The sequence below is a fragment of the Balaenoptera physalus genome (assembly GCF_965194825.1).
Source record: "Balaenoptera physalus genome assembly, chromosome: 9".
Taxonomy (NCBI): domain Eukaryota; kingdom Metazoa; phylum Chordata; class Mammalia; order Artiodactyla; family Balaenopteridae; genus Balaenoptera; species Balaenoptera physalus.
In genome coordinates this window covers 78,011,699-78,036,120 of record NC_138888.1, presented here as the reverse complement: position 1 = coordinate 78,036,120, position 24,422 = coordinate 78,011,699, and positions in this window count along the sequence as shown.

Genomic DNA, 24,422 nt, shown 5'->3' with positions numbered 1-24,422 from the left:
AATGTGGTAGGTAGCATGGAGAATGTAAAATTTTTAGGAAGAATTCAATTCCAGGAATAAGAGCATTGAAACCTCTATGATTTACTCTATCAAAGAATCTCTTTTGTCAGACATATTTCTTAAATTTGTGGTGGGTTGCCTGGTATGATGACAAGTAGTGAAATCTCTCATATACATAAGGTTAATGTTAGTCGTAAAAAACTTTTCATAAGAGATGTATGCGTTGATCATATCAAAATTGTAGGTAGGAGGCTCAAATTCATAGAAAGGAGATTGTTAGATGTGTTTTAATGATGACTTGGGCTGTATATAATTCTGGCACCTAGGGATTGTCGAATGCTCCGAAAAATAGATTGCTGTGGAAATGTTTATTATAGGGAATTGACATATTCTCTAGGAGGGACGGGGTGAATGGGCCTGCTACATTTTCTACATTGAAGACTTATACAGGTTTTGATGCTACTTCCGTTAAATCAAGTGGGGCTTCATTGGATTTCTGCTACTGCGGAGATAATCAAATTCTGGGTAGGGGTCAGGAGAAAATGAGTCATCGGTGTTCTTGTGTAATAATTACTGTTGAAAGTGTAAATGATCCATTTATCAGTAAGACTGAGAATAGAATAACTGCTACATTACTTCATATGAGATGATTGTCTGTGCTATTGTTCCTAGAGCTCCAGTGAGTGTGTATTTTGAATGTGAAGTTCATCCAGATCTGAGGATGGAGTAAATGGCTAGGTGTGATATGGCTAATAGAAATAATATGCCTACATTTATATTAATTAGTGGATAAGATATGGGAAGAGGAATTCATGTTGTGAGAGCCAGGGTTAAGGCTAGCATTGGGGTTAAGGCTAGCATTGGGGTTAAGTCTAGCAAGAGAAGCCACCGCAATGAGAAGCCCGCGCACCGCAACAAAGAGTAGCCCCCGCTTGCCGCAACTAGAGAAAGCCTGCGCATAGCAACGAAGACCCAACACAGCCAAAAACAAATTAATTAATTAATTAGTTAACTATTTTAAACAAAAGTACTATATCCTTCTGTACAGCTTCTCTGGGAAGAACAGAGAGATGGCGTAGGAGAGTGAGAAAGACCAATATTTAGTGCACATCTCTCATGCAGGTGCTCTGCTGGCTCAGATAGATTTATCCCCACTTTACAAAGGAGGAAATAATCTCAGAGAGGTTTAGTAATTTTCCCAAAGCCAAACAGCTTTGGAGTGGCAGAACCAAGATCTGAACCAAGTCTGTTACCTTCAAAGCCTAAGTCCTCATCACAACAAAACTCAATTAATATTTACATTTATCGAATTACATGGCAACCTGGGGAGTTCTTGGCACAATCCTGAATAAGAGTGAGAAAGAAAGAAATAGCATTGTTCCTATAGTCAACCCAAATTTTTGGAGCAGCTGCTAGATGCCTGGCCCTTTTTGGGGTTCAGCAGTGATCAAGACTGGAAGAGTCCTGCTTTCATGAACCACGTAGTGGGGAGGAGAGACGGGTGCAACTTGGGTGAGGGATTTCACCTTGCTGGACCTCTGTTTTGTCATCTGGAAAATGGGATGGGTGTTCCTCATTTTCTGGGATTGTCCAGCCCTCACATTCTCTGATTCCATAAGAAGCATTTGTTTTCCTGTTTCTTTCAAATTCATTCAGGCCGTGAGCTGTGATGAATGTTGTTAGCTGCTCCCCAAATCACTCTATTCCCACCCTTTTCCTGTGATCAGGTCTTTCCCGAAACATGACTCACAGTCAGTCAAGTCACAGAACCGAAGGGGCACCCAGCAGAAAAATCCCAACCCTTGCTTCCCAGGAGCTCTGCGGTCTACCTGCCAGGTAAACTTAACTCACCTGGCACAAGGTGGCCATCCCTGGTGTCACATCAACATGATCTCAGGCACAAACCTCCTTGTTTTTCCATTTTGTCTTGAAGTTACTTGTTGAAACAACTGCACAAATATGACACAGATATAAAATCAGGCATCTTCTGCCCCCAGTGCCTACTAATAAATGATTTTCTGCCACTTTAATGATAAAGATAGAACATTTCAACATTCTGCTACCCTTATTATTTGTCATTTTTGTTGATATTTCTATGGACTACATCTTTCAATATTTTAACAATGGAACATTTATTTAGGGTGTTCCAGACCCAGCCTTTAGTGGTAAAGGTTTTGTTGTTATATTTCTATTATGTTTCCTTTAAAAATCATTATCCTATTTAAATGGATTAAGTCAATTCTATAGGCATTTACCTTATGATATTGATGAAATTGATACATAGAGGGCAGTAGTACAAGTTGATTGGACTTGAGAACCTCTATTAGCACAGTTAAGTATAAATATTATCTATATGTAAACCAAAGTACAGGCCGAGTGAGATTCTCTGACTTTTTTCCACTGTCTGCCCCTCAAGCCTGTGAGAAATGGAATACTTCTTGCCCTATCAGTAAACAAAGGATGTCACAGTCTTCAGCACTTGCAGCCCTCCAATGTGAGCCGGCGGGCCCTGAGGCACTCAGGATATGCAAATACAGAATGCAGGCCCCAGAGAGCTGAGGTGCATATCAAAGGAAGGAATTCAGTGAGCCCAGGCAAAGAAAAGCGCCGCATTCCTCACCTTGGGAGAGCTGGTTTTCCTTAGTTAACAATCACCTTTTGATGTTCCCCATTACCTGCGCCAGTTCCCTGCCCTGTCCCCTCCCCCCGGTACTTTAGCTCAGGGAGGAAGGAGCGCAGAGGGACTCGGCTGAATAAGGGGCCTGTGCGCCTCGGGAGGAGTTTTCAGCTGCTTTCCCCGCAGTCGGGAAGAGGGGCGCTGAGGCTGCAGCCGGACCCTGTGCCTCCCTTGCCCCGTTTCCCCTCAGGACGCTCAGGCCGACCCCCTCCTCACGCCCACCAGGCCTCGCGAGCCAGGACGAGGGCAGGGGCGAGAGGAGGGACCGAAGTTCCCGGGGACCAGACGCTGGAGGCCGCTCTTTCTGCACAGCAGCGGCGGGTGGCAGCGAACCCCTGCCCCTCAGAAGCTGGTCTTGTGCTGCCGCCCGGGCACCGGACAAGGCGGAGGGTCGGCGCCCACTTACCCGGCCCGCCGTCCCCGCGACTGTCATGGCTTCGGCCGCTGGGGCACCTCCAGAGCCGGCAGCCTCAGTGAGGTCGCCCTCCCCTCGGGCTCCGAGGCAGTTCCGTGAAGGCGGAGGGAAGAGACCCCGCCTGAGCCGGGAGTTCCAGCTCTGAGGAAACGCGGGCTCTGTTCAGCGCGCAGTGGGTGGGACCGCTCTGCCCCGAGGCCTTCCGGGAGGGAGCGGGGCGGCGGGGGAGGGAGCCGCCAGGAGCGCAGGGCCCCGTCGGGGGTCCTGGAGGGGCGGCCTGGCCTGGGGGCCACGCCCACTGTGGCCGCAGCCCAGGCCTTTTTCCTGGAATCCTACACAAAAAAATTAGAAAGATACACAGTCTATAGTAAATATTCACAAATGATTGTTGCTGCTGTGCTCACTATTCTATTAAAGGTGTAAAATCCATAAAACACTTTAAGTTCAAAATTAAATATGAATTTTTACCTTTCTTATTATGTCCCTGATATTCACAGTTGTGGTTAATGAATCAGAGACTGTGGCATCACTAGTTAAAAATGAGCTTGTTAAAAATATAGAACTCAGGCCCACCGGACCTACTGAATCACAATCTGCACTTTTACAATCTCCCCAGTGTACTCGTGTACCCATGAATAGTTGAAAGGTACATTTTTACCTCGACAGGTCTTTTCTCTATGAGAAATACACACATTTTATCCAGTTTGATATAAATAAAACACTCAAAAATGCATATGCCTGTGTTGAAACCATCATTTTATCATTTCTTTTCCAGACAAGTATAGTCTCTATACTGGTTTTGTGGATCACATGCCATACTCTTTTCTTGTAGTTAGAAATAAGGTAGAGCAAGTTACTTTGTAAAAAAAAAATTATATATATATATATATATATATATATATATATATATATATATGTATGTATTAGTGGATAATTGAAGACACTCTTCTAAATTAAAACCTTCTCTTAACTTGCTGTTTTCTTCTTGGGTCATATTATGAGCTCTTCCCGTGGCCACATGGCATGTGTACGTTTAATTTCAGGGACTGCTGACATTCCAGGATGTGGCCATAGATTTCTGTCAAGAGGAGTGAGAATGCCTGGACCAAGATCAATGGGAATTGTACAGGGATGTGATGTTAGAGAAGTATAGGAACCTTCTCTCCTTGGGTGAGGATACCTTCCTTCCAGAATTCCTTATCCAACCACTGGGTTTGCAGTCCTTCATTTGTAGAATGTCTCCTGGAATCTTCTGCTTCCTACAATAGGGTTTCAGATTGCAACGTTTCAGGAAAGATTGGGAGTTTGTGGGTATAATTTTTCTTATTCTTTTAAAATTGCAGCCTCCCTTTTAATATACTTTGTAACTGCTTGGGATGTGTCTATATGAACTGTGTACTATATGCTTCTGTTGTAGTCCTTACAATATTTCATTGTCTTATTTTCTCTAACAATTTTCCATGGATTCTTTGGGCTTAAGGTATATTAAAAGGGAGACTGCGAATCTGGGACTTCCCTGGTGATGCAGTGATTAAGAATTCGCCTGCCAATGCAGGGGACCCGGTTCGATCCCCGGTCCGGGAAGATCTCACATGCCACGGAACAACTAAGCCAGTGGGCCACAACTACTGAGTCTGCACGCCACAACTACTGAAGCCGGTGTGTCTTGAGCCCGTGCGCCATTTATTTTTTGGAGAATAAAACCACTTCTGAGTGATTAAAATTTAGGCCAGCTAGTCAAAATGCTTTATCACCTGTTCTTCTAAAACACTGGTCAATGGAACAAGTTTTACTAGGGATAACAGTGTAATTGTATTCTGGAGTTCATATGGGCAATATGGTTTATGACCTTGATGCTGGATCACGACATTTCAACGGTATAACTGCTATTAATTGTCTGTTTGTTCAACGATTAAAGTCTCACGTGATCTGAGTTCAGACTGGAGTCATCCTGGTTGGTTTCAGTCTATTGCAGATTTCTTCCAGCATGAAAGGACAAGAGCAATACTGCTTCCTTTACAAAATGTCTTCAAACTAAATGATGATATAATCTACATTCAATTAATTTATACATACCCTACTGTAGAACAGGGTTCGTTACGCAGGCAGAGCCCGGTAATTATGTAAAACTGAAACTTTTTCTGCACTGGTTCAAGTCCTCTTCCTAAGAATATGTTTATAATCAACATTCTTTCACAAATTACCCAATTTAATTCACCATAGCATTCCTCATATTAACTAAATGGAAAATCCTAGGCTATATACAAATCCAGAAAGGGCCAAAAATCATCAGCCCCCATGGATGATTACAACCCATTGCTGAGGCATTCAAATTACTTATTAAAGAACCACTATGTCCATCAACATCATCAGTTTATATATTATTGCCCCAATGCTAGCCTTAACCCTGGCTCTCACAACATGAATTCCTCTTCCCATATCTTATCCACTAATTAGTATAAATGTAGGCATATTATTTCTATTAGCCATATCACACCTAGCCATTTACTCCATCCTCAGATCTGGATGAACTTCACATTCAAAATACTCACTCACTGGAGCTGTAGGAACAATAGCACAGACGATCATCTCATATGAAGTAATGTAGCAGTTATTCTATTCTCAGTCTTACTGGTAAATGGATCATTTACACTTTCAACAGTAATTATTACACAAGAACACCGATGACTAATTTTCTCCTGACCCCTACCCAGAATTTGATTATCTCCGCAGTAGCAGAAATCCAGTGAAGCCCTACTTGATTTAACAGAAGTAGAATCAAAACCTGTACATGTCTTCAATGTAGAAAATGTAGTAGGCCCATTCACCCCGTCCTTCCTAGAGAATATGTCAATTTCCCTATAATAAACATTTCCACAGCAATCTATTTTTAGGAGCATTCGGCAATCCCTAGGTGCCAGAATTATAGATTCTTTCATCTTTTAAATATAGTTTTTTTTTTTAAAATAATTTTTATAGTTTTACTACCTTTAAACAAAATGTACTCCATTGCTGTGGAATATTCCTTCATAGGAGCGTGCATGGTTCATTTCTGCATCCGTCTGTGATGGCCTTCAGGTTCTTTCAGGTTTGGCTCCTGTGGCTGCAAGTCCATGTCCGTGTGTCCTGGTGCAGGGCTGGTGGGTTTGTGTTCAACTGGGAGGAGCACTGTGGGTCTCTGTGCACGGACGTCGCTATCTGAGGCCCGATTGCTTCAGAAGTGGTTGCATCCCCCCGTTGCGTACCAGGCTTTCCATTGCTCCACATCCTGCTGATAATTGATACTATGTCTTTCATGTCTGCCATTCTGGTAGGTGTATACACAGTATTTTGCTTATGGCTTTAATCCCTCTGTTGTTAGTGAAGTTGTGCATCTTGTGGTATTCATGGACTATTTCCTGTTGTTTTTTGAAAAGTTTTAAAAATTGTGGTCTGGTACACATAACGTAAAATGTACTATCTTAACCATTTTTAAGTGCACATTTCAGGGTCAAGAAGTAATTCACACTGTTGTGCAAACCTGACCACCATCATCCTCCAGAACTTTTTCATCTTGCAAAATTGAAACAGTCCCCATTAAACACTCACTCCCCATTGTCCCTCCCTCAGCCTCTGGCCCTCAACGTCCTACTTTATGTCCCTATATTTCCGACTGCTCTAGGGGCCTTGTATGAGTGGATCAAGCACTGTTTGTTTTTTTGTGTCTAGCTTACATCACTGAGCATAATGCCCTCAAGGTTCATCCCTGCTGCATCCTGTGTCAGAATTGACTTCTTTTTAGGCTGAATAGCATTCCCTTGGATTGATGGACCGTGTTTTTCTTCTCCATTCATCCATTAGTGGACACATGTAATATCTACATTCATTTCTACTGTCATAATATTTGTGGAATAAACTCAGAAAGTCCTATGAATCAAAAGTCATTTGCCATTAACTTTTTTCTTAAACTTGTTGTTGTGGAAAACATCAAGGCTAAGAAAAGGGAAAAATACATGTCAGCTTCACTTGTGTTCAGGAATTAATGCTTTACGGATTCACTTTATTCCCTGTGTGTGTGCTCTGCGTGTGCATGTGCCTGTTTGCATACATATGCTGTGCATGTGCATAGGTATGTGAACTTGCACACATTAGTGTGTGCATGGGCATATGGGTGCATGTGTGTTCACATGCTAGTGTGTGAATATAGTTGTGCTGTGCACGTGCATATGTTTGTGTGTGTGCTGTGCCTGCCTGTGCGCACACCTGTGTGTTTGCTGGAACCACTTGCAAGTTGGCTGCAGACTGAATTGTGCCCCAGATATATCCGCACGCAGCTGCTCTAACAATCCTGCGTAGCCACGTAAAGGTCACAGATCTCAGGGATTTAAATGGATGGAGCAGGATATCCTGACACAGAGTTTGTCTTCCAATGACTGTCACTGTCTCAGTAACATCCTTCACACCTTCTTTAAGCCCCATTCAGGGTCCAGTTTAGACTCCCATTACATTCATTCACCTGTCCCAGGTGCCCTAAAGCAACAATGTCACCGTTGGAGAGCCCGGCCAAGGCTGGGGGTGCCCCTCCTGTTGGCCTGGCCTCCAGGCCCTGCCCTTGGCTCCTGTTTTCTCATATCTCAGCCAGGCCCCGACTTGGATCGGGCCACCACCTCTTTCCTCACAGGGTCCCATCGCCCAGTCAAGGGGGTTCATTCTCCCCAAACACAGCATCAGGAGTCGGGGGCTGACAGTCCCCACTGGGTCTCCTTCATGTGAGACCCTGTGCTGTTGAAAGAGCAGGCACCCTGCCCTCGGGGGTGGGGGACTGGGGGGCGACATGCGGCCCACGATGGGCAGGCGGGTCTCCGGGTGGGGCGAGCCAGTGTGCAAGGAGTTCCGCGGTGGGTTCTCCTCTCCAACGGCTTCTGTGCCCCTACCTCTCCCCGTGCCTCCCCTCGAAGACAGCACGGTGCCCGGGTTGGGAACCATGGGAGCCGTCAGCCACCGCCCCCTCTACACACACACACACACGCACACGCACACGCACACGCACACGCTGCAGGGAAGCAGGACCTGAGTGCAGGGCTCTCAGCGGCCCTGAGCGCCCAGCCCGGAATCGGCCAGCCGAATGGACAGACCGGATCTCCCGGCCCGGACCATGCAGGACTCTCCTGACCTGGCTTTCAGTGTGGCCACCTCCTTCTGGAAGCCTGGGAGGCTGGAATCAGGCCACTTCTTATCTGTCCTGGCAGCAGACTGGGCTGCACTCTAAGAAGTTAGTGGCTCGCCCGTGGATCCTGACCATCAGGTGGCCAGAGAAATTGGGAACATTTCTGTTTTGCCTGTTGAAATATTTAATGACAAAGATTTTGTTCAGTTTCCTGATGTGGGTGTCCAAAGATGAGAGACCCATGTGTGTGATCTGTACCTCCTATGAGATCAGCCGTAAGCTAGTTGAAACATGATCAAGTTGTGTCTACATGGTAGATTTAGACCTCTGCATGTCCTGTCTACTGATTATGTTTAGAGCTGACCATGTGTTGTCTATAATAAGAAGATTTAGACCTGAGCATGTTCTGTGTACGCTAGGACTATGGGGACCTGGGTAGAGACCCGGCCTGGCCTCAGTACTGGGAAGCTCCGTGCCTGCATCTGAATGTCAGTGCTTAGATGTCTGGGGTCTGGAGCTGAGGTGGGCTTGTCTACGTAACAGCCTCTCTTCTGAGTGTGGTGACCTGGTCCTCCCAAGGGTCAGTGCTATGGTCGGGGCCTTAGTCTTAATCCCTGCAAGGTTCACCTTCCCTGGGGCTCATGGAGAATCCTCAGGAGGACTACCTGGCAATAATTCCAATTTACCAGCACGTGCATGGTGCATAGGGAAGCAGGTTTAGCTGCTGAATTGATTGCAGGGCACGCAGATCGGGCAAAAGGCCGATGGGTGACAGCTGAGGCTGCTGCTGAGCTCTCCCTCCAGTCTACCGTCCCTACTCAGCAGAGTCCAGAGCTGCCCCTCGGCTTTCAGCCCTGCTGTCCTGTGAGTTTTCTCAACATGTAAGTGAGACGAGAAAGGACTGAGCATGCCAGCACCAGGGTCGTGTGTTCAACTCTAGTATGAAAGCTGTAAAAACAGTTAAAATCACACAGAACCAAAGTGAGAAGAGGAGGACTCCTCTGGGACAAGTGTGGGGAAAGGAGACCCACCTGCCACTTTTTCCCATCCCAGGAGGTCCCAGGGACCCAGCTTGTTTCCACATTGGGGGAGCCCCCTGCAGAGCCATGGTGTCCTGACCAAGGGGACGTGTGACCCCAGGTGCAGGGTCTGGGGAGGTGAGGGCACCCTGGGACTGTGGACATGTGACCCAGGTGGAGGGGTCTGGGGAGGTGGGTCACCCTGGTGAGTGTGGATGTGTGGCCCCAGGTATAGGGTGCGAGGACTGTGTGGGTCTCACCATAACTGCATGGATCAGGATCACATGGATGGGGTGACCGCATATGCGCTCTTTGCCTGCAGTGTGTCCTGTCCCCTTTGAGATTTCCAACCTCTGCATTAAGGGTGTTGTCCTGATTAACCTGTGGTTCCTTTTCTTCTCTTCATCTTGTCACAATCATATTAGGTCAGGCATGTTTGAGTGGGTTGCTGCTCTGTGTTCCGGTGAGTGACAACACTTGGTGGTATCGTATTAATACTATAGCATATCATATGTCTAATCTATGGGGGTCACCACTGCCTGAGTCCCCCAGGACATAGGTCAGGTGAGCACAGACTAGCCCCCCCTAAGAATGGTCTCCCACGTGCTCTGTGAGGGTACCGTGATGGCCCCTAAGGTAGGGGACTGTGTCTGGGCCTCCGACATTTGTGATGAAGGGGAGTCGAAATGGAATCTCAATTAACAAGACATTATTTTAAGAATTTATTTTAAGTGAAATAAAACACACGTCACATACCCTTTACCATCATCACCGTTTTAAGTGCACGTTTCTGAGGCGTCAGATAGATTCACTTTCTCGTGGAGCCATCACCACCATCACTAGAACTTTTCATCTTGCAAAACCAAAATTCCACAACCATGAAAGTCTCATTCCCCATCCCCTCCCACTGCCCCTGGCACCGATATCCACTTCAGTCCCTGAGTTGTCGACTCCAGGGCACCCACTGGAGTGGAATCCTGCAGTGTTTGCTGACGGGTCATTTTGGAAGAGCTGACTTTCAGTCTGAAGCTCTGCCTGTTGGCATCTGAAGAATCTGCATTTAAGGAGAGGGTGTATGAGGAAGGGGGTGTCTGCGAGACAAAGGTGTCCGGGGTGCAGGTGAGCCAGGACCTGACCAGCTGCCTTTTGGGTCCTCTGGTCCCATCTCTTGGTCTGTGCCTCATCTGCATCATCACTGTCCCCGCTGGCACCGCTGGGGTGTTGTTGTCTGAGTGAGAGTCCCCTGGTGCCCCTGCTCTCCTCCCCTCCTCCTGCTGGTTGCGGAGGGAACTGCTTGCTGGGTGGTCTCTACTCCTGAGGCATGAAGGACCCTGTAGCATGGACCTGCAGACTGTGGGGTGTGGTCCCAAGAGCATGGGGCCCACATAGGACACGACATCGGGGCGTGACAAGTGCTAGGGCTGCCTCATCACTGACAGGGAATGTTGCCCAGATCCTGCTCCAGAGGGCGTGGTGGGTGGCCTGGGACCCTAGAGGCCCCATTCCTATACTGGAGCTTGGAGAGTGCATCCCCATGGGCTTCAGATTCACCCCATATCTCAGCCATATCCCTCTGTCCTGTCTTTGAACTCAGGAAAACGAGCTCTCTTGTCCACAACATAGGCCTGGTCCTCTTGATACTAGGTTTCTTTAAGTTAGGCGTCCTGGGATAGCAGCTCCTTTTAGGCCTGAGAAGGAACAACTCCGGAGTGTACAACAATTTCAGATGAAACTAATATTCAATGACTATCCCTAACTACTCGGTTGTTGACTTCTATTAGTCATTATTCTCCTGGTTTTAGCTCTGATGTGGGGATTACAGAGGAGTCAACATTTAAATCTTCGTAATCTGTGTATTTGTAGCTTCAGTATCATTACTGACCCATAGTTTTTTACGGTTTGGGAAGAGTTATTGATTTCATGTATCATGTAAAGGATTCACAATGATGATAGGACAATTAAGATTACAATAATAGCTAGTAAATTGTTCACATTTTCTCTACCTGTGCATCTATTGTATGCATATGAGTTTAGATGTCAATATTAGTGAAATGATATAGAGGACTAGAGAACTTATTTTAAAAATCACTATTAATGTGTGATGAAGAAAATGTAAAAGTTCTTCCATAATCGGTGATGTTGTATCTTGAGAGCCTAGATGAAATTGATATGCCTTAGTCATATACAGGATTTTAGCCTATCATTTAACTCTGACAAAGCTACATCACTTTTTACTTTTATCTCATTTATTGAGGAAGACATAATTGTTATGGTGTTGGCTTGAAACTGGTTGAAAAGGACTTGAGTCCTTCCTTATTTTACATTTACATAGGTAGGATCTTGAAACGTAGGATATGGTGGAGGACATCCGTGTAACCATTCTAGGTTAGGAGTAGCAATTTCCACTGCTAAGACTTCTTGTTTAGACACAAATGCTTTTCAAAGTATGAAGATTATTAGCATTACTGCTGCTACTGAGATGAATGAGCCTAAAGACAAAACATTTCATGTTGTGTGTGTCTCAGGGTACTCAGACTAACGTAGTGACATCCCTGAGAGGCCACGAAAGTGCGGCAGGAAGTCATATTTACTACTACAAATATACTTGTGAAGTGAATTTTTGCTCATGCTGAGTTAACTGTATAACCTGAGAATAGTGGGAATCAGTGTAGAAAGCCTCCTATAATAGTGAAGACTGCTCCCATGGACATTAGGTCATGGAAGTGTGCTACTACATAGTATGTATCCTGGAGGACAATGTCTGGGGATGAGTTGGCTAAGATGATTCCTGTCAAACCACCTACTGTAAAAAGAAAAACTAAAGCCTAAATCTCATAATATAGTGGGAGGTCATATAGAATTACCTCCGTGAACAGTTGCTAACCAGGGACTTCCCTGGTGACGCAGTGGTTAAGAATTCGTCTGCCAATGCAGGGGACACGGGTTCGAGCCCTTGTCTGGGAAGATTCTACATGCCGTGGAGCAAAAAGCCCGTGTGCCACAACTACTGAGCCTGCCCTCTAGAGCCCGCAAGCCACAACTACTGAAGCCCACGCGCCTAGAGGCCGTGCTGTGCAACAAGAGAAGCCAGTGCAATGAAAGGGCCGCACACCACAACGAAGAGTAGCTGCCGCTCACCGCAACCAGAGAAAGCCCATGCGCAACAACCAAGACCCAACTCAGCCAAAAAATAAAAAAGAAAAGAAAAAGAAAAATTAAATAAGGAGTTGCTAATCAGCTAGATACTTTTACTCCTGTAGGGATAGAAGTAATTACGGTAGCTGATGCAAAGTATGCTCCTGAGTCCACAGCTATCCCTATGGTAAACATGTGATGGGCCCACAAGAGAACTCCTAAAAAACCAGTGGACATGACTCATACTATTCCCAGATAGCTGAAAGGCAATTTTTGTCCTAAATAGTATGTAATGATATGTGAGTTTATAACAAACCCTGTTAGGCCATGAATACAGACTTCAGGGTGAGCAAAGTATCAAAAGAGGTGTTGGTATAGGATTCGGTCTCCTCCTGCAGGGTCAAAGAAAGTAGTGTTTAGATTTCTATCTCTTAACAGCATGGCAATTCTGGCTGCTTGGACTGAGATTGGTAATTATAGTAATATGGCTATAGTTGGGGAAGATTAAACAAATAATGGTGTTTGGTATTGGGATATGACTGCTGGTTTTGTATTAAAGATTATAGTAATAAAAGTAATAATACCAAGAATTGAGGAGACACCTGCTAAATGTAAGGAGAAAGCAGTTAGGTCGACAGAGGCTCCTGCATGGGCCAGATTGCAGGCTAGAGCTGAATACACGGTCCCACTGGTACCAGAACCAGCTTCTACTATTGGTGATATGAGTAGGAGTAAGAATGATGGGGGAAGTCGTCAAAAGTTTATATGATTTATTGGGGGAAATGCTACTTCAGGTGTCCGAGTTATTAGTGGCTCAAGTCAGTTTTCAAATCCTGCAATCATAACGGGTACAGCAATAAAGAAAATTATTACAAGTGCAGGGACTGTTATGACAACCTTACAGATTTGGGCATCTCCAAGTAGCGGTCCAGGTCAGCATAGCTCAGCCTGGATTAATATAATTAAGGTGCTGCCTGCTACTCCAGCTCAAGCACCAAATAATAAATGTAAAATGCCGATATCTTTGTGATTTGTTGAAAATAATCAGCAGTGTATGAACAGAGGTAAAATGACTGAGTTAGCATTAGACTGTAAATCTAAAGACAGAGATTTTACCCTCTTTCTGGCAAACCCTGTGGTGAATCAACAAATTTAATTGTAACTTCAGAGAAGCAGCTTCAATTCTGCCAGTGATTATCCTGCTCTTTTTTTTTTCTTTTTTTCTTTCTCAAATGAAGGAGAAGTAGACTGAAGCCAGTTGACTAGAGGATTTGCCTGTTAACTAAAGTTTCCTGGGGTTAAAACTCATCAATCTCGTAAAGATTTGGCTTCAATACAGTGTTTGCTTTACATTCAATTGATGTAGAATAAAGTCTTGCAATCCTTATTTTTAGGAATTAAGTAAATTTCACTTGTTTAGGGTTTTGAAAGCTCTTGGTCTGAACTAACCTAAATTCCTAGTCCAGCACCGATAGAATGGGTGTTGTGTGTAGTAACCGTGTGGGTATTATGATTGGTAATGATAGGAAGGTTATTTCTTTGTATGTTCAAATTGTTTTGTGTTTGTTTTGTTTAATGAAGGGAATATAGTTAGTGATGTGGAGTATGTTAGCTACAAGTAGAAATATATGCTGAGGACTGCTATGATGGCTATTAGTGTTGGTAGAATGATGTTGTCGTTTTTGTTATCTCTTGGATAATTATTCATTTGGGTAGAAAGCCTGATAGTGGTGGGCGATGTCCTAATGATACTATAATGGTGAGGAAAATGATTGTGATGGGAGGTGTTTTATCTCATGTGTGTGATAATGATACTCTTGTAGTACATGATCTGGGCATAAATAAGAAGAAGATAGTGTTATTATGATATAAATTAGTATGTTTAGGATTGTTATATTCTGAATATACATTATAATAGCTGTTATTCATCCTATAAGGGCAATTGATGAGGAGGGTGTAATACTTTCCAGGTGAGCATGGCGAAGTCTGCCTCAGCCTCCAGCTATGATTTATAATATCACTATGATTAATAGTATATTTAGGTTGATGGATGGTGACATGTGGTATAAAACTGATAGGGGTGCAATTTTGTCATGTTGATAGCATCAGGTCTGCTGTTCATGGGATGCCTCGTGTGACTTCAGGCACTCAGAAGTGAAATGGGGAAAGTCCTACTTTTGTGACAAGGGCGATTGTCATGAGGGTGGATGCTGCTGGATTAAAGATTCTTGTTATTCATTGTGCTCTTTGACCAGAGTATATTAGATTAATGATAATAGCCATTATAAGTAGTATTGATGTGGTGGACTGTTTTAGGAAATATTTGTTGGATGCTTCTGTAGCTTATGGGTTCATGTTTTTTTGTTAGAATGGTAATACCATTAACCAGTGTGAGCTTGTTATACAATTATATTTCCTGAGAAAATGGTCAGTAGAATGATGGTAAAAACAATGAGAGTTTATTAGCACAGGAAGGATATACAAAAATATTTTGGGGGTACGGGCCTGAAGCTTACTTAGAGAACTTTACTATATAGCATGTGGTGTAATGTGGTAGGTAGCATGGAGAATGTAAAATTTTTAGGAAGAATTCAATTCCAGGAATAAGAGCATTGAAACCTCTATGATTTACTCTATCAAAGAATCTCTTTTGTCAGACATATTTCTTAAATTTGTGGTGGGTTGCCTGGTATGATGACAAGTAGTGAAATCTCTCATATACATAAGGTTAATGTTAGTCGTAAAAAACTTTTCATAAGAGATGTATGCGTTGATCATATCAAAATTGTAGGTAGGAGGCTCAAATTCATAGAAAGGAGATTGTTAGATGTGTTTTAATGATGACTTGGGCTGTATATAATTCTGGCACCTAGGGATTGTCGAATGCTCCGAAAAATAGATTGCTGTGGAAATATTTATTATAGGGAATTGACATATTCTCTAGGAGGGACGGGGTGAATGGGCCTGCTACATTTTCTACATTGAAGACTTATACAGGTTTTGATGCTACTTCCGTTAAATCAAGTGGGGCTTCATTGGATTTCTGCTACTGCGGAGATAATCAAATTCTGGGTAGGGGTCAGGAGAAAATGAGTCATCGGTGTTCTTGTGTAATAATTACTGTTGAAAGTGTAAATGATCCATTTATCAGTAAGACTGAGAATAGAATAACTGCTACATTACTTCATATGAGATGATTGTCTGTGCTATTGTTCCTAGAGCTCCAGTGAGTGTGTATTTTGAATGTGAAGTTCATCCAGATCTGAGGATGGAGTAAATGGCTAGGTGTGATATGGCTAATAGAAATAATATGCCTACATTTATATTAATTAGTGGATAAGATATGGGAAGAGGAATTCATGTTGTGAGAGCCAGGGTTAAGGCTAGCATTGGGGTTAAGGCTAGCATTGGGGTTAAGTCTAGCAAGAGAAGCCACCGCAATGAGAAGCCCGCGCACCGCAACAAAGAGTAGCCCCCGCTTGCCGCAACTAGAGAAAGCCTGCGCATAGCAACGAAGACCCAACACAGCCAAAAACAAATTAATTAATTAATTAGTTAACTATTTTAAACAAAAGTACTATATCCTTCTGTACAGCTTCTCTGGGAAGAACAGAGAGATGGCGTAGGAGAGTGAGAAAGACCAATATTTAGTGCACATCTCTCATGCAGGTGCTCTGCTGGCTCAGATAGATTTATCCCCACTTTACAAAGGAGGAAATAATCTCAGAGAGGTTTAGTAATTTTCCCAAAGCCAAACAGCTTTGGAGTGGCAGAACCAAGATCTGAACCAAGTCTGTTACCTTCAAAGCCTAAGTCCTCATCACAACAAAACTCAATTAATATTTACATTTATCGAATTACATGGCAACCTGGGGAGTTCTTGGCACAATCCTGAATAAGAGTGAGAAAGAAAGAAATAGCATTGTTCCTATAGTCAACCCAAATTTTTGGAGCAGCTGCTAGATGCCTGGCCCTTTTTGGGGTTCAGCAGTGATCAAGACAGGAAGAGTCCTGCTTTCATGAACCACGTAGTGGGGAGGAGAGACGGGTGCAACTTGGGTGAGGGATTTCACCTTGCTGGACCTCTGTTTTGTCATCTGGAAAATGGGATGGGTGTTCCTCATTTTCTGGGATTGTCCAGCCCTCACATTCTCTGATTCCATAAGAAGCATTTGTTTTCCTGTTTCTTTCAAATTCATTCAGGCCGTGAGCTGTGATGAATGTTGTTAGCTGCTCCCCAAATCACTCTATTCCCACCCTTTTCCTGTGATCAGGTCTTTCCCGAAACATGACTCACAGTCAGTCAAGTCACAGAACCGAAGGGGCACCCAGCAGAAAAATCCCAACCCTTGCTTCCCAGGAGCTCTGCGGTCTACCTGCCAGGTAAACTTAACTCACCTGGCACAAGGTGGCCATCCCTGGTGTCACATCAACATGATCTCAGGCACAAACCTCCTTGTTTTTCCATTTTGTCTTGAAGTTACTTGTTGAAACAACTGCACAAATATGACACAGATATAAAATCAGGCATCTTCTGCCCCCAGTGCCTACTAATAAATGATTTTCTGCCACTTTAATGATAAAGATAGAACATTTCAACATTCTGCTACCCTTATTATTTGTCATTTTTGTTGATATTTCTATTGACTACATCTTTCAATATTTTAACAATGGAACATTTATTTAGGGTGTTCCAGACCCAGCCTTTAGTGGTAAAGGTTTTGTTGTTATATTTCTATTATGTTTCCTTTAAAAATCATTATTCTATTTAAATGGATTAAGTCAATTCTATAGGCATTTACCTTATGATATTGATGAAATTGATACATAGAGGGCAGTAGTACAAGTTGATTGGACTTGAGAACCTCTATTAGCACAGTTAAGTATAAATATTATCTATATGTAAACCAAAGTACAGGCCGAGTGAGATTCTCTGACTTTTTTCCACTGTCTGCCCCTCAAGCCTGTGAGAAATGGAATAGTTCTTGCCCTATCAGTAAACAAAGGATGTCACAGTCTTCAGCACTTGCAGCCCTCCAATGTGAGCCGGCGGGCCCTGAGGCACTCAGGATATGCAAATACAGAATGCAGGCCCCAGAGAGCTGAGGTGCATATCAAAGGAAGGAATTCAGTGAGCCCAGGCAAAGAAAAGCGCCGCATTCCTCACCTTGGGAGAGCTGGTTTTCCTTAGTTAACAATCACCTTTTGATGTTCCCCATTACCTGCGCCAGTTCCCTGCCCTGTCCCCTCCCCCCGGTACTTTAGCTCAGGGAGGAAGGAGCGCAGAGGGACTCGGCTGAATAAGGGGCCTGTGCGCCTCGGGAGGAGTTTTCAGCTGCTTTCCCCGCAGTCGGGAAGAGGGGCGCTGAGGCTGCAGCCGGACCCTGTGCCTCCCTTGCCCCGTTTCCCCTCAGGACGCTCAGGCCGACCCCCTCCTCACGCCCACCAGGCCTCGCGAGCCAGGACGAGGGCAGGGGCGAGAGGAGGGACCGAAGTTCCCGGGGACCAGACGCTGGAGGCCGCTCTTTCTGCACAGCAGCGGCGGGTGGCAGCGAACCCCTGCCCCTCAGAAGCTGGTCTTGTGCTGCCGCCCGGGCACCGGACAAGGCGGAGGGTCGGCGCCCACTTACCCGGCCCGCCGTCCCCGCGACTGTCATGGCTTCGGCCGCTGGGGCACCTCCAGAGCCGGCAGCCTCAGTGAGGTCGCCCTCCCCTCGGGCTCCGAGGCAGTTCCGTGAAGGCGGAGGGAAGAGACCCCGCCTGAGCCGGGAGTTCCAGCTCTGAGGAAACGCGGGCTCTGTTCAGCGCGCAGTGGGTGGGACCGCTCTGCCCCGAGGCCTTCCGGGAGGGAGCGGGGCGGCGGGGGAGGGAGCCGCCAGGAGCGCAGGGCCCCGTCGGGGGTCCTGGAGGGGCGGCCTGGCCTGGGGGCCACGCCCACTGTGGCCGCAGCCCAGGCCTTTTTCCTGGAATCCTACACAAAAAAATTAGAAAGATACACAGTCTATAGTAAATATTCACAAATGATTGTTGCTGCTGTGCTCACTATTCTATTAAAGGTGTAAAATCCATAAAACACTTTAAGTTCAAAATTAAATATGAATTTTTACCTTTCTTATTATGTCCCTGATATTCACAGTTGTGGTTAATGAATCAGAGACTGTGGCATCACTAGTTAAAAATGAGCTTGTTAAAAATATAGAACTCAGGCCCACCGGACCTACTGAATCACAATCTGCACTTTTACAATCTCCCCAGTGTACTCGTGTACCCATGAATAGTTGAAAGGTACATTTTTACCTCGACAGGTCTTTTCTCTATGAGAAATACACACATTTTATCCAGTTTGATATAAATAAAACACTCAAAAATGCATATGCCTGTGTTGAAACCATCATTTTATCATTTCTTTTCCAGACAAGTATAGTCTCTATACTGGTTTTGTGGATCACATGCCATACTCTTTTCTTGTAGTTAGAAATAAGGTAGAGCAAGTTACTTTGTAAAAAAAAAATTATATATATATATATATATATATATATATATATATATATATATATATATGTATGTATTAGTGGATAATTGAAGACACTCTTCTAAATTAAAACCTTCTCTTAACTTGCTGTTTTCTTCTTGGGTCATATTATGAGCTCTTCCCGTGGCCACATGGCATGTGTACGTTTAATTTCAGGGACTGCTGACATTCCAGGATGTGGCCATAGATTTCTGTCAAGAGGAGTGAGAATGCCTGGACCAAGATCAATGGGAATTGTACAGGGATGTGATGTTAGAGAAGTATAGGAACCTTCTCTCCTTGGGTGAGGATACCTTCCTTCCAGAATTCCTTATCCAACCACTGGGTTTGCAGTCCTTCATTTGTAGAATGTCTCCTGGAATCTTCTGCTTCCTACAATAGGGTTTCAGATTGCAACGTTTCAGGAAAGATTGGGAGTTTGTGGGTATAATTTTTCTTATTCTTTTAAAATTGCAGCCTCCCTTTTAATATACTTTGTAACTGCTTGGGATGTGTCTATATGAACTGTGTACTATATGCTTCTGTTGTAGTCCTTACAATATTTCATTGTCTTATTTTCTCTAACAATTTTCCATGGATTCTTTGGGCTTAAGGTATATTAAAAGGGAGACTGCGAATCTGGGACTTCCCTGGTAATGCAGTGATTAAGAATTCGCCTGCCAATGCAGGGGACCCGGTTCGATCCCCGGTCCGGGAAGATCTCACATGCCACGGAACAACTAAGCCAGTGGGCCACAACTACTGAGTCTGCACGCCACAACTACTGAAGCCGGTGTGTCTTGAGCCCGTGCGCCATTTATTTTTTGGAGAATAAAACCACTTCTGAGTGATTAAAATTTAGGCCAGCTAGTCAAAATGCTTTATCACCTGTTCTTCTAAAACACTGGTCAATGGAACAAGTTTTACTAGGGATAACAGTGTAATTGTATTCTGGAGTTCATATGGGCAATATGGTTTATGACCTTGATGCTGGATCACGACATTTCAACGGTATAACTGCTATTAATTGTCTGTTTGTTCAACGATTAAAGTCTCACGTGATCTGAGTTCAGACTGGAGTCATCCTGGTTGGTTTCAGTCTATTGCAGATTTCTTCCAGCATGAAAGGACAAGAGCAATACGGCTTCCTTTACAAAATGTCTTCAAACTAAATGATGATATAATCTACATTCAATTAATTTATACATACCCTACTGTAGAACAGGGTTCGTTACGCAGGCAGAGCCCGGTAATTATGTAAAACTGAAACTTTTTCTGCACTGGTTCAAGTCCTCTTCCTAAGAATATGTTTATAATCAACATTCTTTCACAAATTACCCAATTTAATTCACCATAGCATTCCTCATATTAACTAAATGGAAAATCCTAGGCTATATACAAATCCAGAAAGGGCCAAAAATCATCAGCCCCCATGGATGATTACAACCCATTGCTGAGGCATTCAAATTACTTATTAAAGAACCACTATGTCCATCAACATCATCAGTTTATATATTATTGCCCCAATGCTAGCCTTAACCCTGGCTCTCACAACATGAATTCCTCTTCCCATATCTTATCCACTAATTAGTATAAATGTAGGCATATTATTTCTATTAGCCATATCACACCTAGCCATTTACTCCATCCTCAGATCTGGATGAACTTCACATTCAAAATACACACTCACTGGAGCTGTAGGAACAATAGCACAGACGATCATCTCATATGAAGTAATGTAGCAGTTATTCTATTCTCAGTCTTACTGGTAAATGGATCATTTACACTTTCAACAGTAATTATTACACAAGAACACCGATGACTAATTTTCTCCTGACCCCTACCCAGAATTTGATTATCTCCGCAGTAGCAGAAATCCAGTGAAGCCCTACTTGATTTAACAGAAGTAGAATCAAAACCTGTACATGTCTTCAATGTAGAAAATGTAGTAGGTCCATTCACCCCGTCCTTCCTAGAGAATATGTCAATTTCCCTATAATAAACATTTCCACAGCAATCTATTTTTAGGAGCATTCGGCAATCCCTAGGTGCCAGAATTATAGATTCTTTCATCTTTTAAATATAGTTTTTTTTTTAAAAATAATTTTTATAGTTTTACTACCTTTAAACAAAATGTACTCCATTGCTGTGGAATATTCCTTCATAGGAGCGTGCATGGTTCATTTCTGCATCCGTCTGTGATGGCCTTCAGGTTCTTTCAGGTTTGGCTCCTGTGGCTGCAAGTCCATGTCCGTGTGTCCTGGTGCAGGGCTGGTGGGTTTGTGTTCAACTGGGAGGAGCACTGTGGGTCTCTGTGCACGGACGTCGCTATCTGAGGCCCGATTGCTTCAGAAGTGGTTGCATCCCCCCGTTGCGTACCAGGCTTTCCATTGCTCCACATCCTGCTGATAATTGATACTATGTCTTTCATGTCTGCCATTCTGGTAGGTGTATACACAGTATTTTGCTTATGGCTTTAATCCCTCTGTTGTTAGTGAAGTTGTGCATCTTGTGGTATTCATGGACTATTTCCTGTTGTTTTTTGAAAAGTTTTAAAAATTGTGGTCTGGTACACATAACGTAAAATGTACTATCTTAACCATTTTTAAGTGCACATTTCAGGGTCAAGAAGTAATTCACACTGTTGTGCAAACCTGACCACCATCATCCTCCAGAACTTTTTCATCTTGCAAAATTGAAACAGTCCCCATTAAACACTCACTCCCCATTGTCCCTCCCTCAGCCTCTGGCCCTCAACGTCCTACTTTATGTCCCTATATTTCCGACTGCTCTAGGGGCCTTGTATGAGTGGATCAAGCACTGTTTGTTTTTTTGTGTCTAGCTTACATCACTGAGCATAATGCCCTCAAGGTTCATCCCTGCTGCATCCTGTGTCAGAATTGACTTCTTTTTAGGCTGAATAGCATTCCCTTGGATTGATGGACCGTGTTTTTCTTCTCCATTCATCCATTAGTGGACACATGTAATATCTACATTCATTTCTACTGTCATAATATTTGTGGAATAAACTCAGAAAGTCCTATGAATCAAAAGTCATTTGCCATTAACTTTTTTCTTAAACTTGTTGTTGTGGAAAACATCAAGGCTAAGAAAAGGGAAAAATACATGTCAGCTTCACTTGTGTTCAGGAATTAATGCTTTACGGATTCACTTTATTCCCTGTGTGTGTGCTCTGCGTGTGCATGTGCCTGTTTGCATACATATGCTGTGCATGTGCATAGGTATGTGAACTTGCACACATTAGTGTGTGCATGGGCATATGGGTGCATGTGTGTTCACATGCTAGTGTGTGAATATAGTTGTGCTGTGCACGTGCATATGTTTGTGTGTGTGCTGTGCCTGCCTGTGCGCACACCTGTGTGTTTGCTGGAACCACTTGCAAGTTGGCTGCAGACTGAATTGTGCCCCAGATATATCCGCACGCAGCTGCTCTAACAATCCTGCGTAGCCACGTAAAGGTCACAGATCTCAGGGATTTAAATGGATGGAGCAGGATATCCTGACACAGAGTTTGTCTTCCAATGACTGTCACTGTCTCAGTAACATCCTTCACACCTTCTTTAAGCCCCATTCAGGGTCCAGTTTAGACTCCCATTACATTCATTCACCTGTCCCAGGTGCCCTAAAGCAACAATGTCACCGTTGGAGAGCCCGGCCAAGGCTGGGGGTGCCCCTCCTGTTGGCCTGGCCTCCAGGCCCTGCCCTTGGCTCCTGTTTTCTCATATCTCAGCCAGGCCCCGACTTGGATCGGGCCACCACCTCTTTCCTCACAGGGTCCCATCGCCCAGTCAAGGGGGTTCATTCTCCCCAAACACAGCATCAGGAGTCGGGGGCTGACAGTCCCCACTGGGTCTCCTTCATGTGAGACCCTGTGCTGTTGAAAGAGCAGGCACCCTGCCCTCGGGGGTGGGGGACTGGGGGGCGACATGCGGCCCACGATGGGCAGGCGGGTCTCCGGGTGGGGCGAGCCAGTGTGCAAGGAGTTCCGCGGTGGTTTCTCCTCTCCAACGGCTTCTGTGCCCCTACCTCTCCCCGTGCCTCCCCTCGAAGACAGCACGGTGCCCGGGTTGGGAACCATGGGAGCCGTCAGCCACCGCCCCCTCTACACACACACACACACGCACACGCACACGCACACGCACACGCTGCAGGGAAGCAGGACCTGAGTGCAGGGCTCTCAGCGGCCCTGAGCGCCCAGCCCGGAATCGGCCAGCCGAATGGACAGACCGGATCTCCCGGCCCGGACCATGCAGGACTCTCCTGACCTGGCTTTCAGTGTGGCCACCTCCTTCTGGAAGCCTGGGAGGCTGGAATCAGGCCACTTCTTATCTGTCCTGGCAGCAGACTGGGCTGCACTCTAAGAAGTTAGTGGCTCGCCCGTGGATCCTGACCATCAGGTGGCCAGAGAAATTGGGAACATTTCTGTTTTGCCTGTTGAAATATTTAATGACAAAGATTTTGTTCAGTTTCCTGATGTGGGTGTCCAAAGATGAGAGACCCATGTGTGTGATCTGTACCTCCTATGAGATCAGCCGTAAGCTAGTTGAAACATGATCAAGTTGTGTCTACATGGTAGATTTAGACCTCTGCATGTCCTGTCTACTGATTATGTTTAGAGCTGACCATGTGTTGTCTATAATAAGAAGATTTAGACCTGAGCATGTTCTGTGTACGCTAGGACTATGGGGACCTGGGTAGAGACCCGGCCTGGCCTCAGTACTGGGAAGCTCCGTGCCTGCATCTGAATGTCAGTGCTTAGATGTCTGGGGTCTGGAGCTGAGGTGGGCTTGTCTACGTAACAGCCTCTCTTCTGAGTGTGGTGACCTGGTCCTCCCAAGGGTCAGTGCTATGGTCGGGGCCTTAGTCTTAATCCCTGCAAGGTTCACCTTCCCTGGGGCTCATGGAGAATCCTCAGGAGGACTACCTGGCAATAATTCCAATTTACCAGCACGTGCATGGTGCATAGGGAAGCAGGTTTAGCTGCTGAATTGATTGCAGGGCACGCAGATCGGGCAAAAGGCCGATGGGTGACAGCTGAGGCTGCTGCTGAGCTCTCCCTCCAGTCTACCGTCCCTACTCAGCAGAGTCCAGAGCTGCCCCTCGGCTTTCAGCCCTGCTGTCCTGTGAGTTTTCTCAACATGTAAGTGAGACGAGAAAGGACTGAGCATGCCAGCACCAGGGTCGTGTGTTCAACTCTAGTATGAAAGCTGTAAAAACAGTTAAAATCACACAGAACCAAAGTGAGAAGAGGAGGACTCCTCTGGGACAAGTGTGGGGAAAGGAGACCCACCTGCCACTTTTTCCCATCCCAGGAGGTCCCAGGGACCCAGCTTGTTTCCACATTGGGGGAGCCCCCTGCAGAGCCATGGTGTCCTGACCAAGGGGACGTGTGACCCCAGGTGCAGGGTCTGGGGAGGTGAGGGCACCCTGGGACTGTGGACATGTGACCCAGGTGGAGGGGTCTGGGGAGGTGGGTCACCCTGGTGAGTGTGGATGTG